The 16,152-nt window shown below is 41.3% G+C and overlaps 1 long non-coding RNA gene and 2 pseudogenes across 1 annotated transcript in view; 1 reads left to right on the forward strand and 2 right to left on the reverse strand.

Annotated features, from left to right (window-relative positions):
- Positions 1-15,618, reverse strand: part of LOC138848797 (uncharacterized) — a 32,211-nt gene extending 16,593 nt beyond the window's left edge. Inside the window, exon 1 of the long non-coding RNA XR_016230127.1 lies at positions 15,208-15,618. This is a non-coding gene — a long non-coding RNA (uncharacterized LOC138848797). The remainder of the gene's footprint in view (positions 1-15,207) is intronic.
- On the forward strand, positions 6,009-10,280 carry LOC149127946 (protein-L-isoaspartate O-methyltransferase domain-containing protein 1 pseudogene; annotated as a pseudogene).
- Positions 13,681-15,119, reverse strand: LOC149127947 (ribose-5-phosphate isomerase pseudogene; annotated as a pseudogene).
- Positions 15,619-16,152: the final 534 nt, after the last annotated feature.

Below are 16,152 nucleotides of genomic sequence, written 5' to 3' on the forward strand. Positions count from 1 at the left end.
CCATTTGGGGAGTGAACCAGCAGATGGAAAACTTCTCTCTCTCTCTCTACCTCTCTGTAAATATGCCTTTCAAATGAATAATTTTTTTTTAAAAAAAAGAAATAATATGTTTGAGGAGATAGATTTGTTTACCCTGATTTGAATGTTATGCAATATATGCATGTTTCAAAATAGTACATGGTGTCCCATAAATAGATACACAATTTTTATGTTTATTCATAGGTATTTGTTTTTTGACAGAGTGGACAGTGAGAGAGACAGAGAGAAAGGTCTTCCTTTTGCCATTGGTTCACCCTCCAATGGCCACCGTGGCCGGTGCACTGTGGCCGACACATTGCGCTGATCCAAAACGAGGAGCCAGGTGCTTCTCCTGGTCTCCCATGTGGGTGCAGGGCCCAAGGACTTGGGTCATCCTCCACTGCACTCCCAGCCCATAGCAGAGGGCTGGCCTGGAAGACGGGCAACCAGGACAGAATCTGGCACCCCGACCGGAACTAGAACTTGGTGTGCCAGCGCTGCAGGTGGAGGATTAGCCTATTGAGCCACAGCCCTGGCCGTTTATTCATAGATAATATACATTTTCATCACAGTTTAAAATTAAAAATAGACAATTTGAAAAAAAAACAGGAAAACAACCCCATATTTGCACAACCAAATACATATAGAGATTACAGCAGAATATAAGTGAAATATAAAACAGATTACAATAGAAAAATAATTTGAAAATAAGGACACATTAATATCTGGAATTTAAATGATTTTTTCTCAAAAGATTTTTGGATGATAATAAGAGAATATTAGGAAAATATCAAATAAACTGAATGTACTAGAAGAAACCCCAGCAAGGAAGGTGAGCATGCAAGATTCAATGAAATTTGTTTTAAGAACAAATTAAATGAAATAAAATTATTTACAAAAGCATTAAAAATATAAAATACTTGGTAACAAATAACAAATGTTATGTAATACCCCATAGTATGAAAAACAAAATATTCCTGATAGTATATAAAGAAGATCCAAATGAAGTGGAAAGTTATAATACATGCATTGACTATAAAACTCAGTGTTGGTGTGGTCATTGTCATGCAGTGGGTTAAGTTGCCATTTGGGGTGCTAATGTCCCATATTAGTCTACTTCTGATCAAATCCCACCTCCACATCTGATATAACTCTCTACTACTGTGTCTAGGGGATAGAAAGGATACACTGAGTGCTTGGACCCCTGCCACCCATGTGGCACATCTAGATAGATCATTGTGTTTTTGAGTTTTGTTTTGTTTTTGTCTTTGTTTTGTTTTTGGCTTCACATAGCTCTGGCTATTACCAGTATTTGGAGAGTAAAACTACAGATAGAAGATTCATTTCTATCTTTCCCTCTGTCACCCTGACTTTCAGACAAATAAAGCTAAGAAAATTCAGTAATTCAAGACATGAATTTCCCCAAATTTATTATTTTAAAATATGAAGAAATGCCATCACAATTCCAACAACTCTGTGTGTGTGTGTGTGTCCTCATGAAAAATCACCTTCTAATTGAAAAACGTACTTTAAAATGAAAAGGACATAAAATAGTAAAGCTAATTTTAAGAAAGATCAAATATTGTGATTTTCTTTTTTTTTCATAACATATTTTTTATTTATTCTGAAAGATTATTGTATTTTTAAAACCCAAAGCCCTATTTTTAATTATTTTTTCATGAATTTTCTGAAGAACTTTCTCCTTGACATCCAGAGTCCCTTTTTCCTTTGTCTAGTCATTTCTCTACAACTTACCATCCATTCTTAAAATAGTTTATAAGCTTCTGAGGCTAACAGCCTCTTTGGGTTCCCACATAAAAATGTTAACATCAGGTGTGGGTGTTGTGGCACAGTGGTTAAGCTGCTGCTTGGACACCTACATCCCATATGATTTTCAACTACCTCATACCAAGAGTTAAAATGGGGGTATGACAGTTTGGCATAGTGCATAAAGCTGCTGCCTGTGATGCTGACATCCCATAAGGGTGCCAGTTCATGTTCTGGCTGCTCCACCTCCAATCCAGCTCTCTGCTAATGCACTTAGGATAGCTGTGGAATATGGCCCAAGTGCTTGAGCCTCTGCATCCACATGAGAGACCCAGAAGAACCTCCTGACCCCTGGCTTCAGCCTGGCCCAGCCCTGACTGTTGTGGCCATTTGGGGAGCAAATCATCATGTGGAAGATGTCTCTCTCTCTTTCTCTCTCTCTCTCCTTTGTGTTTGTGGAGGGTGTCTCCTTCTCTCTCTGTAACTCTGTTTTTCAAATATATGATTACTAGAGTCCAAAAACCAACCTGAACATTTCATTTGATGATATTCAACTAATTCACTCATGTAATCAAAGTGTTAAAGGTTAAACTTTTCTCTAAATGGTACTGCACACTTAGATATATCTGTGGAATGAAGTTTACCTTGATCCCTGAATGGCAACATACAAATACACATTTAGTAAATTATAGACTTCCTGGCAAAAACAAAAACAGTAAAACTTCCAAAACAAATTATAGATGAAAACCAACTGACTATATCATTGGCCAGTATTTCTTAGATATCAAAAAAACACATGCATCACAGCAGAAAATTGTACTACATTAAAATTTTAATATTTAATTCCTCAGAAAACACTACATCCTGTCATGTACTTAATAACAAAGCTTCAGTGAAAGACATACCACGTAAAACCCCAAGTCATCCCATAAGATTATATTGACAAGTAATGGCATAGATCTTGTCTTGTGTAGATATGTTTTGTGATGTTCATCAGTAACAAAATTGCCTAATGATGCATTTCCCAAAATGTATTCTCACTGTAATACATGACCATTACATGGAAGCCATTTACTTGGGGAATAAATTCACCAAAATTTGAATTATGTATTTATATTCATTTGATTTGAAAAGCAGAGAGAGATACACACAGAGAGAAAGATATAGAAAGAGAAATAGAGGGGCCAGAAGTGTGGTGTAGGGGGTAAAGCCACCCCCTGCAGTGCTGGCATTCCCTATGGGCTCCAGTTAAAGTCCTGGCTGCTCCATTTCCAATCCAGCTCTCTGCTATGGTCTGGGAAAGCAGTGGAAGGGCCTTGGGCCCCTGCACTTGTGTGAGAGAGCCAGAAAAATCTCCTGGCTCTGGGCTTAAGATTGGCCCAGCTCCAGCTTTTGTGGCCATTTGGGGAATGAACCAGCAGATGGGAGATTTCTCTGTCTCTGCCTCTGCCTCTGCCTCTGCTTCTCTATAACTCTGCCTTCCAAATAAATAAATAAATCTTTTTTAAAAGTAGAGAAATGGAGAGGGAAATACAGTGACAGAAGATCTTCTCTATGCTGCTTCATTCTCCAAGGGATTGTAACAGCCTCACAGTGCCTAATCAAAAATCATAGCCCTGGACTCAATCCAAGCTCCTGTATGGATAGTAGGATCCAAAGTGCAGCCAAAAGTTGCAAGCAGGCATTTGGATATGAATGTAGGTATCCCAAGCAGCATCTTACCTGCTACACCAAATGCCCACAGCCAAGCCAAACTTTTTTAAATTGGACATATGAAGAACTCTAATAATTCAATAATAATAAAATAGTAAGTCCTAGGATACATGAAAAATACTTGAAAAGATGTTTTAAAGGAGCTTTATGTGTGCCTACTAGTGTCAAGAAAAGAAACTCAACATAAGTCCTATTAATGGAAGTTCAAATTAAAACACTTTCACATATCACTAAATACCAGCAGATTGACTAAATTTAAGAAGACTGAGGATACCAAACATTGGTGAGGATGTGGAATCACTGAAACTTTCATATATTGCTGTTCAGAATATAAATGGAACAACAGTTTGGTGGCTTGACAAATTTACACAATTAAAACAAGTATCACATGAGTTACCAATTCTACTTCTATGTGTTTTCCCAAGAGAAAAAAAAATACACACCAATATTTTTACAAAAATTTCACAGAAGATTTATTCATAGGGTCATTAATTAGAGATTAAATTTTTGTATCACCTAGAGTGAATTTATAGAACCATAGATATTCTCATCATTAAAAAATGTTAAAAACACCATCCTGGAGAAAATATGGTGAGGTGGTTGTCTTAGATAAGGGCTATTTGAGGGAGTGAATCCAAATGGAGCTTTCTGGGATGATGGAATTATTAGAAATCTCAAGTGGTTACACTAATGTTTGTATTTATTAAAACTCACCCAACATTGTACTTTGAAAGGATACATTTCATTATTATAAATTATATTTACACAAGTGCTAAAAATAAGGCATAAACTAAATGGTACATAAATTTGGTATTTTTGGAAAACTATAGAGATATACAACTTGTCACCTATCGTATGAGCAAAAGTCCCCCAAATTGAAAATCTTTTCATGAGGAATTAGCTCCCTCACAGATTTCTATGTGGAATTCAAATTGTCACAGCTTCTGTGGAAGTGAACATAAAGATTTTTAGGAAACTGTTCATTATGCTTTGATGCAATGATCCCACATACAGAAAATCTGTCCCGTAATTATTTAAGTTGACAAAAATAAGGATGATTTCTCTCTCCATCTCTCCCTCTATGTCACACTGTCTTTCAAGTAAATAAATAAACCAATAAAATTTTAAAAAGAAAATGGAAAAGGAATGTAGCAAAATTGTATATCATGTGTTAATGTGAGATACATAAATAAAATTATAAGAAATTATCCAAAAGAAATTAACATAGTCACATGAAGGAGAGAATATGTATAGGGACAAAACCAGATAAAAGCATTATTTTGGTTTTCTATGCCAAAATTCTATGGCTTTTTTATATGTCAAATTTAAAATTTAAAATTTCAATGACCTTTATGTCTCTTGCATTCCCAAATACTTTAAATTCCTTTCTTTTTTTTTTTTTTCTTGACAGGCAGAGTGGACAGTAAGAGAGAGACAGAAAGGTCCCCCTCTTACCGTTGGTTCACCCTCCAATGGCCGCCATGGCTGGCATGCCAAGGCCGGCGCACCACGCCGATCCTAAGCCAGGAGCTAGGTGCCCCCCGGCCCCCCATGCGGGTGCAGGGCCCAAGCACCCGGGCCACCCTCCACCTCCTCCCCGGGCCACAGCAGAGAGCCGGCCCAGAAGAGGAGCAACCGGTCAGAACCCGGTGCCCTGACCGGGACCAGAACCTGGGGTGCCTGTGCCGCAGGCGGAGGACCAGCCCACTGAGCCACAGCGCTGGCCCCCAAATATTTTAAATTCATATGAGAGAGAATAAGTCTTCCATCTGCTGATTCACTTCTGAAGTGCTCACAACACTTGGAGTGAGGTGGACTGAAGCCAGGAATCTAGAATTGAATTTAGGTTTCCCATGTGGATGAAGGGACCACATACCTGCTGCCTCCCAGAGTATGCACTGGTCAAAAGCAGAGTTGGAAATAGAGCCTGGACTCAAACCCAGCTACTCCGATATAGAATGTGGTTGACCCAAGTAGCAGTGGGAAGTAACATTGTGGCAGGGATGGCAGGGTCAGTGCCAGGATGTCCGATGTGGCAAGGGCAGGTGGTGGGGAAGGCTGTGACAGTATTTCAGATGGCAGCAGGGACATCATAGATACCAAAGAGGGAGATTTGCATGGACTATAACTCTCATTCAAACTCCACATGCTGTAATCAGGGAGGGCCCATGGTCTGGCCTTCTGGTTTGGTGTTGCTCTTATTGGCTCCATAAAGACCATGTGGCTATGCCTGGCCATGACAGATCCCCTGTCACACTGTTACCGGTTCTGGTGCCTGCTCCAATCACCACCATTTGCCGAGGCTGGAGGAATGCTTTCAGGAACATATCAGCTTTGTGAACTTGGAACTTTCTATACCATATGGATAGCAGTTGCTGCCCATGTTCTGGACCTCAGCGCATGTCATTGTCATATTTTACATAAGATCACATCAGGGGAACCATTATCCTGACCTTGATTTGACATCTGCTGTCACAGCCCTGTTGCGCCTGACACTGTACCTGGGTAGGATGGGAGGAGAGGAGCAGCTGCTAATGAGCCCAGCTCCGGAAACCCCATTTCAACTAGCATGCCTTGGTTACCATGGGTTTGGCATGCTGTTTTTTAGTAAATTATATATTTTTGGAAATGAACCAGTGTCAGTTGACAAACTTGCTGAAAAAACCAGCCAGGTGGGCTCAGCCAGCAACCCCTTCTCTCCTTTGACTCAGAGGCTCAGTGGTGAGGAGTTGCCCTGATGAGTAGCCAGGGGAGATTGAAGGCAAGCCCTGGAGGGCCCCTTTCAATCAGACTTTCCTTCATATTTGAATGTATACCCCATTCCAACTGTCAGAAGGCCTCCACCCTTAGGCCCTGTTTTCTGCTGTTATGCTGTCTCTCAGGCCTGCAGGTCCCTCTCCCACTGCACACTAAGAGCTGGAACAGGTGGCCTGGAGGGAAGGACACCATGGGCCACTTGGGGTAGACATAGAAACATCAACATCTGTCATAGAAGGTGTCCCATCCTCTTCACTCACAGCTAATGTTAGGCCCATGTTTCCCTCCATATACATGGCTGCTATAGTCAACTGCCATGATGGCATTTTGCTCCCTCCCATCCATGGAAGGGACCAGGCAGAGACCTCATCCTCCAAGTACAGGAAAAATAGAAAGATAAAATAAATAGAGGAAATATATGATTCAAAGAATAAATATGGTATATAGAATGTAACACTATGAGACACTTAAAAATGTTACAAAAGCGCTTTATAGAATTATAATCAATATATATCAGTTGGATACAGTAACACAATGGAAACCAGTAACTTTATTACTGTTATTGATTCTGAAACAGACAATGAAGATAGACTCATTTATTTGATGGGAGGAATGTCTCTGAATGAGTGGAGACTGAAATGATACCATACACTGCCTTTAAGGGTGAATACACACATAACTGAACAGCAAGGAAGATTGTTTTTCAATATGTTGATGTCTTAAATTAAAATGTCTAACTCATTAAAGTTACAGCATCTTATCAACCCCATCACACCACACTCCTTGACAACCTCCCAAATTCACCATCTCTGTATATTAGGAAAATGATTTTTACCTAAAGTATGCACACTATAGGATAATCATTTTTATTTTCAATGTTTATTTTGATCTTCTGTTTTGTTTCAGTTTGTCTGTTTTCAAATAATTTATTTTCCATCCGTAATCAGATTTTTAGGCCCTATGCTTTTAATGTTAATTCTCTATGTAATACCTTCAAATGTATTAATATTGGATTATTATTTTTCAATTCATTTTTGCCTTTTTAATTTTATTTTTAAATACAGAACACAGAGCTAACTTTGAACATTTTGCTATATTTTTTCATGTATATCAACAAGACCTGCATAAAATCTGTTAGCGTATCTTGCTTAATAGCTGCTACTGTAATTCACAATACATGAGCAAAAATATCTGTTGTGATGTATTTTCTTGAAAACTAAGATGAAAGTGGAAGTCAATGAGATAATTTTGTTAGAATGCTGATTATAAAGGAGGAAGCTTTAGCTGCAAAATCATTTTCTTTATTCCTTCCTGAAACACAGATAGTGTGTTGGTCATACAGAAGCCATTATGTAGCCATGAGATAAGAGTATGGAGAATATAAGCCACATGGTCAGGATCATGTTAATGTTACACTCTCAGACTACTGTATTAGCCCCAGATCATATAATTTGGGGAGCTTGTTAGAAAAATACAAATGATTTAGAAAAGCCCATGAGTTCAATTATCTATTATACTCAATCAGGTTTATTCTTAACTGAATGGAAACAATATTTTATTCAGTGAGTTATTTATAATTATTATCAACCACCCTCCTTATCTCTTACCCAGGTTTTCTATTATGGTAATTTAGTCTCCCACAAATGATGCATGAAGCCCCTCTGGTATTAGGGAAAAGACTTTCCAGTGTCTGTCCCCCCTCAGCTTCAACAAAATCCTAGCATTGCTTCAGGAGTATAACTTTGAGAACGATTTACCAAATCATATAGATATATTGAACACTATAATATTTTTAGAGTCTAAAAGGATGCCTGTTGTTCCTCTTATTTTTTCTATTAAAAGAGACAGTTGATTATAATTAATCTAAATCAAAACAGCAGTGTTAATTTTACTTCAATATAACTTCACATTGTGTTTTTTTCCTACAATAAGCAAAAGTGTAGAGAAAGCAATTTTCAAGACATTTCTTACAATTTTCCCTTTAAATTAATAAATAGATGGCAGTCAGAAAGCTAGAGAAATTAAGAAAAGGTATTATAATTTAAATAAATACCTATTGGGGGCATACTAACACTTGCCTGTTAATTATACACGTTCAATTCTTGCTAGTAATGCCTGGCTCATTTTGTCATCACTTATTTTTATCCACAAAATAATTGTTATCATAGGGTAACTTCTGTAGCACATCAGGTTAATCTGACACTTAGAGTGTACACAGCAATCCACCTTCCTGATAATTCACTTGTGAGGAAGCAGATAGTGGCTCAATAGATGGGTTCCTGCCACAGACACAGGAGACCTGGATGGAGTTTCTGCTTCCTGGCTTTGGCCTGGCCCAACTGAAGCTATTTAGGGCACTTGGGAATGAAACTGAAAAGAAGATTCATTCTCCTCTCTCTCTCTCTTGCTCGCTCGCTCTCTCTCTCTCCATCTTTACAATTCTGCCCTTTCAAAAAAATAAATGCTTTTTTTTTTTTTTTGACAGGCAGAGTTAGACAGTGAGTGAGAGAGAGACAGCAAGAAAGGTCTTCCTTCCATTGGTTCACCCCCAAATGGCTGCTACAGGTGGCGTGCTGCACCAATCCGAAGCCAGGAGCCATATGCTTCCTCCTGGTCTCCCATGTGGGTGCAAGTCCCAAACACTTGGGCCATCCTCTACTGCCTTCCTGGGCCACAGCAGAGAGCAGGACTGGAAGAGGAGCAACCGGGACAGAATACAGCACCCCAACTGGGACTAGAACCCAGGGTTCCAGCACCACAGGCAGAGGATTAGCCTAATGAGCCGTGGCACCAGCATGAATACTTTTTTGAAAAGATTTATTTTATTTGAAAGGCAGAGGCAAGAAAGAGAGGTCTTCCATTTGTTGGTTCACTCCCCAAATGGCTGCAGCTGCTGCAGCTGCACCAATCCAAAGCCAGGAGCCAGGAGCTTCTTCCATGTCTCCTGCATTAGTGCAGGGGCCCAAGCATTTGAGCCATCTTTACTTTCCCAGGCCACAGCCTACAGCTGGATCAGAAGTGAAACAGCCAGGACATGAACTGGAGCCCATATGGGAAGCCAGCACTGCAGGCAGCAGCTTTATCTGCTATGCCCAGTGCCAGCCCCAATGAACACAATTTTAAAATAATACATTTTAAAAAGGTGGCGGTATTGTAGTGGCAGCAGCTGGCTTCCAGGGAGCTCACCAATTCTTAAGAGCCTGGCCCTGCACATTGGTACAGTGAGCTGGGCTGAACTGCTGTGCCACAGTTCCTTTTAGAATAAATCATGGGATTGAGCTTCACTCAGATGTAGTGAAATATGCCAAGGAAAAACTGGAGAGCTTTGTCAAAAATAATAGTTTTGATAAATTTGAGTTCTGTGAACCTGCATTTGTAGTTAGTAATCGCCTCTAGAAATGTCTTACAGTTATCAGTATGAATGAATTTATTGTGGTGATTTAATTTATTGTGGTGATAGAGTCCAGAAAGGCCATGAAAACTATGTGAAAATTTTACTGAATGTGGGAGGCAGGCTAGTCATGCCTATAGAAGATCAGCTAACACAGATTATGTGACTGGGACAAAACATTTGGGAAAGTAAAAATATCCTTTTTGTTTCATTTGCTCCACTTGTGCAGCCAAGTAAGAATGGTTATGGCAAGCCTGCTTCTGTGGGACTCCCCCCTGTGCTGTCAGGAACCTGCAGGACTTGGCCTGTATTTACATTCACTGCCCACTTAGAAATTTCATAAACAATGAGACCAACGGGTTTTCCCAAAATATTCCACCCAAAAGGAAAAGAAAGAGAGTGAAAGAGAGTGAAACAGAATTAACAGGCACATCCTTGTAGGTAATCAGCTTATGCCTCAGCCTCTGGACAGTAAGGAGGATGAGAAAATGGAAGATCCCAAAGAAGAAGAGAAAGACCCCAGTGAAGCCATGAAGCCAGAAGAGCTGCCTCAGAATTCACAGAGAGAGAAAATCATGAAGCTGCCCTCCCTGAGTCTTTAAAAGCTTGCTTGAGATATTTTACAGACAAATAACAGATTGAGAAGAAAGAATGCCTACTGATAATTCCTGTAGTCTTGAGCATGTAGCATTTGTTAGGAGTGAAAATAACTATTTCTTTCATCAGAGTGAATTTTAGGGAGGAAAAAGTATAACTTGTTTCTGTTAATAACAAAAATAATGTACTGAGACATTAAAAAGAATCCCTTTTATAAAATCTATTTTTCTTTAAACCTTGGGAAAATGCTGCTGTATAAGAGTCACCCACAATGCTGGAGCTCTTAAACCAAATACATTTTACAGTGAACTATAGAAAAATGATCCTTAATAGACCTTAAAAATCGCCAGAGTCAAGATGGCCTCATTAACTTTAAATACTGAAAATATAAAGGAGCTATAGAAACTGAGATTTGTATTAAGTGCATACTTTTTTTTTTTTCTTTTTACAGATAGAGTTAGACAGAAAGATCTTCCTTCCATTGGTTCACTCCCCAAATGGATGCCATGGCCGGAACTACGCTGATTTGAAGCCAGGAGCCAGGTGCTTCCTCTGGTCTCCTATACGGGTGAAGGTCCCAAACACTTGGGCCATCCTCCACTGCCTTCCCAGGCCACAGCAGAGAGCTGGACTGGAAGAGAAGGAACCGGGACTAGAACCCAGTGCCCATATGGGATGCCGGTGCCGCAGGCAGAAGATTAACCTAGTGAGTGGTGGCACCGGCCCCAAGTGTATACTTTCTAATATTCACTTGCTGTGCTCTTAAAAACCTCTGAGAGAAGCAGATATCCCCGCCCATCTCCACCCACCCACACACAGGTCTTTTGGCAACAGATTCAAAAGCAAAAGTTGCAGGGCTCTAAAATTTCATGAAACTTGTGTTTTTTAAAAGATAAAATTACTTAATATGTTGCATTATTATTGCACTCATATTGCCTAGACTATATCTACAGCAACTCAGAAAGAGTAATTGCAACAAAAGTAAGGTAAATAGGTCTACAAAGCATTTGATTTCCTCATAAGATAAGTGTTCATAAAGGAAATAAAATAACTGCAATTCAAATCAGATTTATATGCTTAAGAAACAGACAAAGAATTTGAACAGATGTTTTTCACATGAGGAAATTCAAATAGCCAACACATGAAAAAATACTCAGGATCACTTGCCATCAGGAAAATGCAAATAAATACCAAAATGAGGTTTCACCTTACCCCAGTTAAAATGGTTCTCATACAGAAATCAATAAAAAAAATTAATGCTGATGAGGATGTGTGGAAAAGGGTACCCTAACCACTATTGTTGGGGTTGTAAACTAGTACAGCCATTGTGGAAGACAACCCAAACGTCCATCAACCAATGACTAGATATAGGAAATGTGATACACACACACACACTATGGAATACTATTCAGCTGGAAAAAAGAAAGAAATCCTGTATTTTGCAATAAAATGAATGAAACTGAAAACCATTATATTTAGTGATATATGCTAGTCTCAGGAAGACAAATACCATATTATTTCCCTGATCTGTGGTAACTAATAGAATACACAAAAAGTTTTTATATGAGCAAAAATGACATTTTGAGATTCAATGATTGTTTATAGCCCTTGTCTCTACTTTTGAGGAACAGTGTTATTTCCTGCTTACTCTTTGTTGAATTTTTTACTTAGTTTAGGGTTAATCTTATGAGTGTAATAGATTATGAAAATGGATTATGAAAATTAAAGCATAAGAAAGGAAGGGTCGCAGCATGGGTAGAAAGTATCCCTGCAAGCCCAAATTTGTATATATGAATTTTGTTTACCTTAAAAAATAAATTAAAAGGGACTGGCACTGTGGCACAGTAGGTTAATTCTCCACCTGCAGTGCTGGCATCCCATATGGACACCAGTTCTAGTCCCGGTTGCTCCTCTTCCAATCCAGCTCTCTGCTATGTCCTGGGAAAGCAGCAGATGGCCCAAGTGCTTAGGTCCCTGCACCTGCGTGAGAGACCAGGAAGAAGCTCCTGGTTCCTGGCTTCTGATTGGCCCAGCTCCTGCCATTGAATTAACCAGTGGATGTTAACCAGTGGATGGAAGACTTCTCTCTGTGACTCTCCCTCTCACTGTCTGTAACTCTACCTGTTAAGTAAATAAATAAAATCTTTAAAAATTACTTAATTAATTAAAATGGAAAAAAGAAAAAAGTATGTGAAACCAAATCAGATTACTCTGCTGGAATTTCATCACTGACTGTTAACTTCCCATTAGAGTTGTAATTATGCTGCTCATTCTAACACTTAGGAATGATCTTTCTTCCTAGCATTCCTCTATTAACTGGACACCTAGACTCTAGTAACCAGAGGTAATTAGGAAAAAAAATCTCATGAGCATATTGTGTGGAATTAAAGAGAAACTTTAATTTTAGTTCTAAAGTGCAAAAGGCTGGTATATGCCAAGGTAATCTGATGTAAAGATAAAGAAAATGATCATAATGGGCAAAGAGTACACAGAAATATCTCAAACAATCTGGAGTTGTGTCAGTGTACTACATTTTGGTGAGGATCAAAGGTGTAGTTAAAAAAGAGACCAAAGAGTAAGAAGAGTTACTGACTTTGTAAAACAAAGACAGTGATCTTGTGATGAAGAAATTAATGTTTTAAACAATTCAACCATAATTCCAAGTTCTGATATTTGCATTTTAGATATGAGACTGACTATATATAAATATAAATATAAATATAAATATAAATATAAATATGTACACACATACATATATGTATATATATTTAAAGATTTCTTTATTTTGAAAGTTAGAGAGTGAGGGAGAGACAAAGTGAGAGTTCTTCCATTTACTGGTTAACTCCCTAGATAGACACAATAGCCAACACTAGGCCAGGCTGAAGCCAAGAGCTAAAAGCTTCATCTAAGTCTTCCACATGGGTGACTTGTGGCCAAACGAGCCATCTTCTGTTGCTTTTCCCAGGTCAGTAACAGGGAACTGTATTGGAAGCATAATAGCTGGGGCATGAACCAGTGCCCAAATGAGATGCTGGCACTGCAGGTCACGGCTTTACCCACTATGTCACAGCGCCAGCCTCACAAAAATATTTTTAAGTTTTTAACATCATAAGAATTTTTATTTGAAAATAACATATTCTCATGTAAATCACATTTATGTGCCTATGCCCTACATTCTTGAACTTAAATTCCAAACAGGGTCAAATCTAGCTAAGGTAAGAAAGTATACCATGGAATTATTGGGATGATCTCTGGGTGTTGCTCCCCCTCTTCGTGGAGGAACGACACTAAACCCTACCTAGGCTTCAAATCCGAGTCACGGCACCATTATGTCGCTCCCCCTCTCTCGGGGGCTGCACAGGTGTTCCTTCAGATAGATGTTCCTGGTGCATGTTGTCTCTCTCCTCCTTTATAGTCCTCTTCCACCAATCCCAACTCTGCTACCCACACACCGAGTACGCTGCTCTCCTCCAATCAGGAGCAGGTCCTGCTGTTTATTGGTTGAACTGGAGGCAGCTGTGTAGAAGCTGTTTCCTCCTCTCCCAGCGCCATATTGTGGGAGAGCAGATGCATAGAATAAGTCTTAATTCGAGTAACAGTCTAGTCCGAGTTGCTCCCCACATCTGGGGATTTCCTTATGCCACTAATCCCTGACACTCTTTGAATCTTTCCTGAAATCAGCGATCACAATGAAGTGACTGGCATAGCCTGCCACGATCTTCCCCTGAGTCAGACAGCCTCTCTGGGTGTCGATCCAGGTCACTGAGGGTTAAACTATACAGCAGCATGAGCTGCCGGGCCTGGAAGGAAGTGGGAATACAGCCAAGATTCAGATTCTTCTGTTTCACTCTTTCAGCTGTGGAGACAAAAGCATATCCGAGGTGTTTCACTCTCCACAATTTTCTTCTTGTCACTGCTATATTTGCTCAAACCCTGCAGAAGGGAAAAGGTCTGTCTCCCACTAACAGCTGCCTTTCACTCCGTGTCCTTGCCTATTCACTGCACAGCATGGACAACTGTAGAACCACCTCCAATTCCCAGCACTTGGTTATTCCTCACATGGTTCTCCACCGCTATGCAACCCTCTTGGCGTCCTTGGCCTTGGACATCGTGGAGGGGACCGGGCAGACTTTGCTGCCGTCCAGGCCGCTGGTGGTGCCGGTGGCAACGCAAGTCCCAGTCTGTGTATGTCCTAGCGGCCGAATGTGGGAGCCCAAAAGGCCTCAGCTATTCCCGCCTCCACTGGAGGCCACGCCCCTGACCCGACCAGGCTGCGGGGCCAGGACCCACCAGTAGAGAGTGCTGAAGACTTATTTTATGTCTCTTCTTGTTATCATTCAAGGTGCCAGAAGTTATTTATACTTAACTATCCCCTTTAACTGGGTCAAGTGTTTTTAAACAATTATTGTTCATTCAAAATGCACACTAATAGCAATCAATAATATAATTTTATAGATTTGCTAACGATCTAAAAAAGGCTACCAATGACAAGGAAAAGAAATAATCATTGGTTTAACTTAGAGCGATTTTTTTTAAGACGTCTAATTAGAAATTACAAACACTTTATCTTCAAGCTCCCCTTCAGACAATGTGGCAGTTGGGCCAGGGAGAAGTGGTGGGGCAAGCAGCCAGGGAGCAACTGAAAGAGGGAATACGGAGAGGCCCAAAAGGAGAAAGTGGAGAAGCAGGAGGGGAGCCGGGCCCAGCCAGAGTCTCCTCGGAGAAGAAAAAATGGCTGCGCTAGAGGGCCCGGGACAGGGAATGATGGCATCTGAGGAGGACGCAGTCACTGCCGGTCAGGGCGCCCCTCACTCCCCCAGGCTCCGGGTGGTGAGGAGAGTGGCCCGGCCCACTGTGCAGCACCCAGCGCTGCCATCGCCGCCCCCGTAGCACAAATAAAAGGCGCGGGTTCAGCCTCTGCCTGGGCTCCGCGTCAGGCTCGCCCCACTGTCTTCTAGCTTTACCTCGGGATTTGGCTCCAAAGCGGCCTTCAGACAGGGTCCATGACTGGGAAGCAGCAAGCAGCGAGCCCCGGCTCTTGTAGTGGGCAGGTGCAGGGAAGAATACTGCAGTGGAGAGGAGGGCGGCCTGGGAGTGCCGCCGGAGTCACAGGGACGGAGGCCTGTGAACTGGTCAGCGTCTCTGACCCTGGTGCCACTGCTGCCCCCACTCTGGGAGGAGGCCAACGTTTCTCTTCCCGGCGTCAGTGTCGCCCCGGAGAGGGGCTGATGAGCACGCCATTGGCTCACGGGTGTGGGTTGGTCCATCCGGGCCCCTGAGTGTGGGTCGGGGTTGGGAAGGACGGTGCGGCCCCAGTCTGCCTGGGCTGGAAGTGACGCAACCAGAGACCTCGGAGCGTCATAAAGCCTAGCAGACACTGTGGCTGTGATCCAAGCTCTGAGCCGAAGGCAGCGGGGAGGGGACTGCTGGGCACTGAGAGCCTCTGCTGGGCCTCCCGTAGCGTGGATCTCTGAGGCGCTAAGGAAGGAAGCTTTGGGAAAAGAAGCGGGGACCCTCGCCCGCGTGCTGATTTGCGCAGCCTCGCCACAGAACAGAACGCCTGAGGTTGGCAGTGGTGGCCGTCCTGGGTAGGTATAGGGACTTTTTGTTATCTCCTGGCTGCCGAGTTTTTTTTCTTTTTTTTTTTTTTTTTAAGATGTATTTTTATTGTTTGAAGTCAGAGTTACACACAGAGAGAAGGAGAGGCGCAGAGAGAGAGAGAGAGAGAGAGAGAGAGGTCTTCCATTTGCTGATTCACTCCCCAGTTGGGCACAATGGCCTGAGCTTCACCAACATGAAGCCAGGAGCCGGGAGCTTCTTCCAGGTTTCCCACGTGGGTGCAGCAGCCCAAGGACTTGGGCCATCTTCTACTGCTTTCCCAGGCCATAGCAGAGAGCTGGATCAGAAGT

Source organism: Oryctolagus cuniculus, chromosome 2 (assembly GCF_051225735.1).
Source record: "Oryctolagus cuniculus isolate XC-2025 breed Fujian yellow rabbit chromosome 2, ASM5122573v1, whole genome shotgun sequence".
NCBI lineage: Eukaryota > Metazoa > Chordata > Mammalia > Lagomorpha > Leporidae > Oryctolagus > Oryctolagus cuniculus.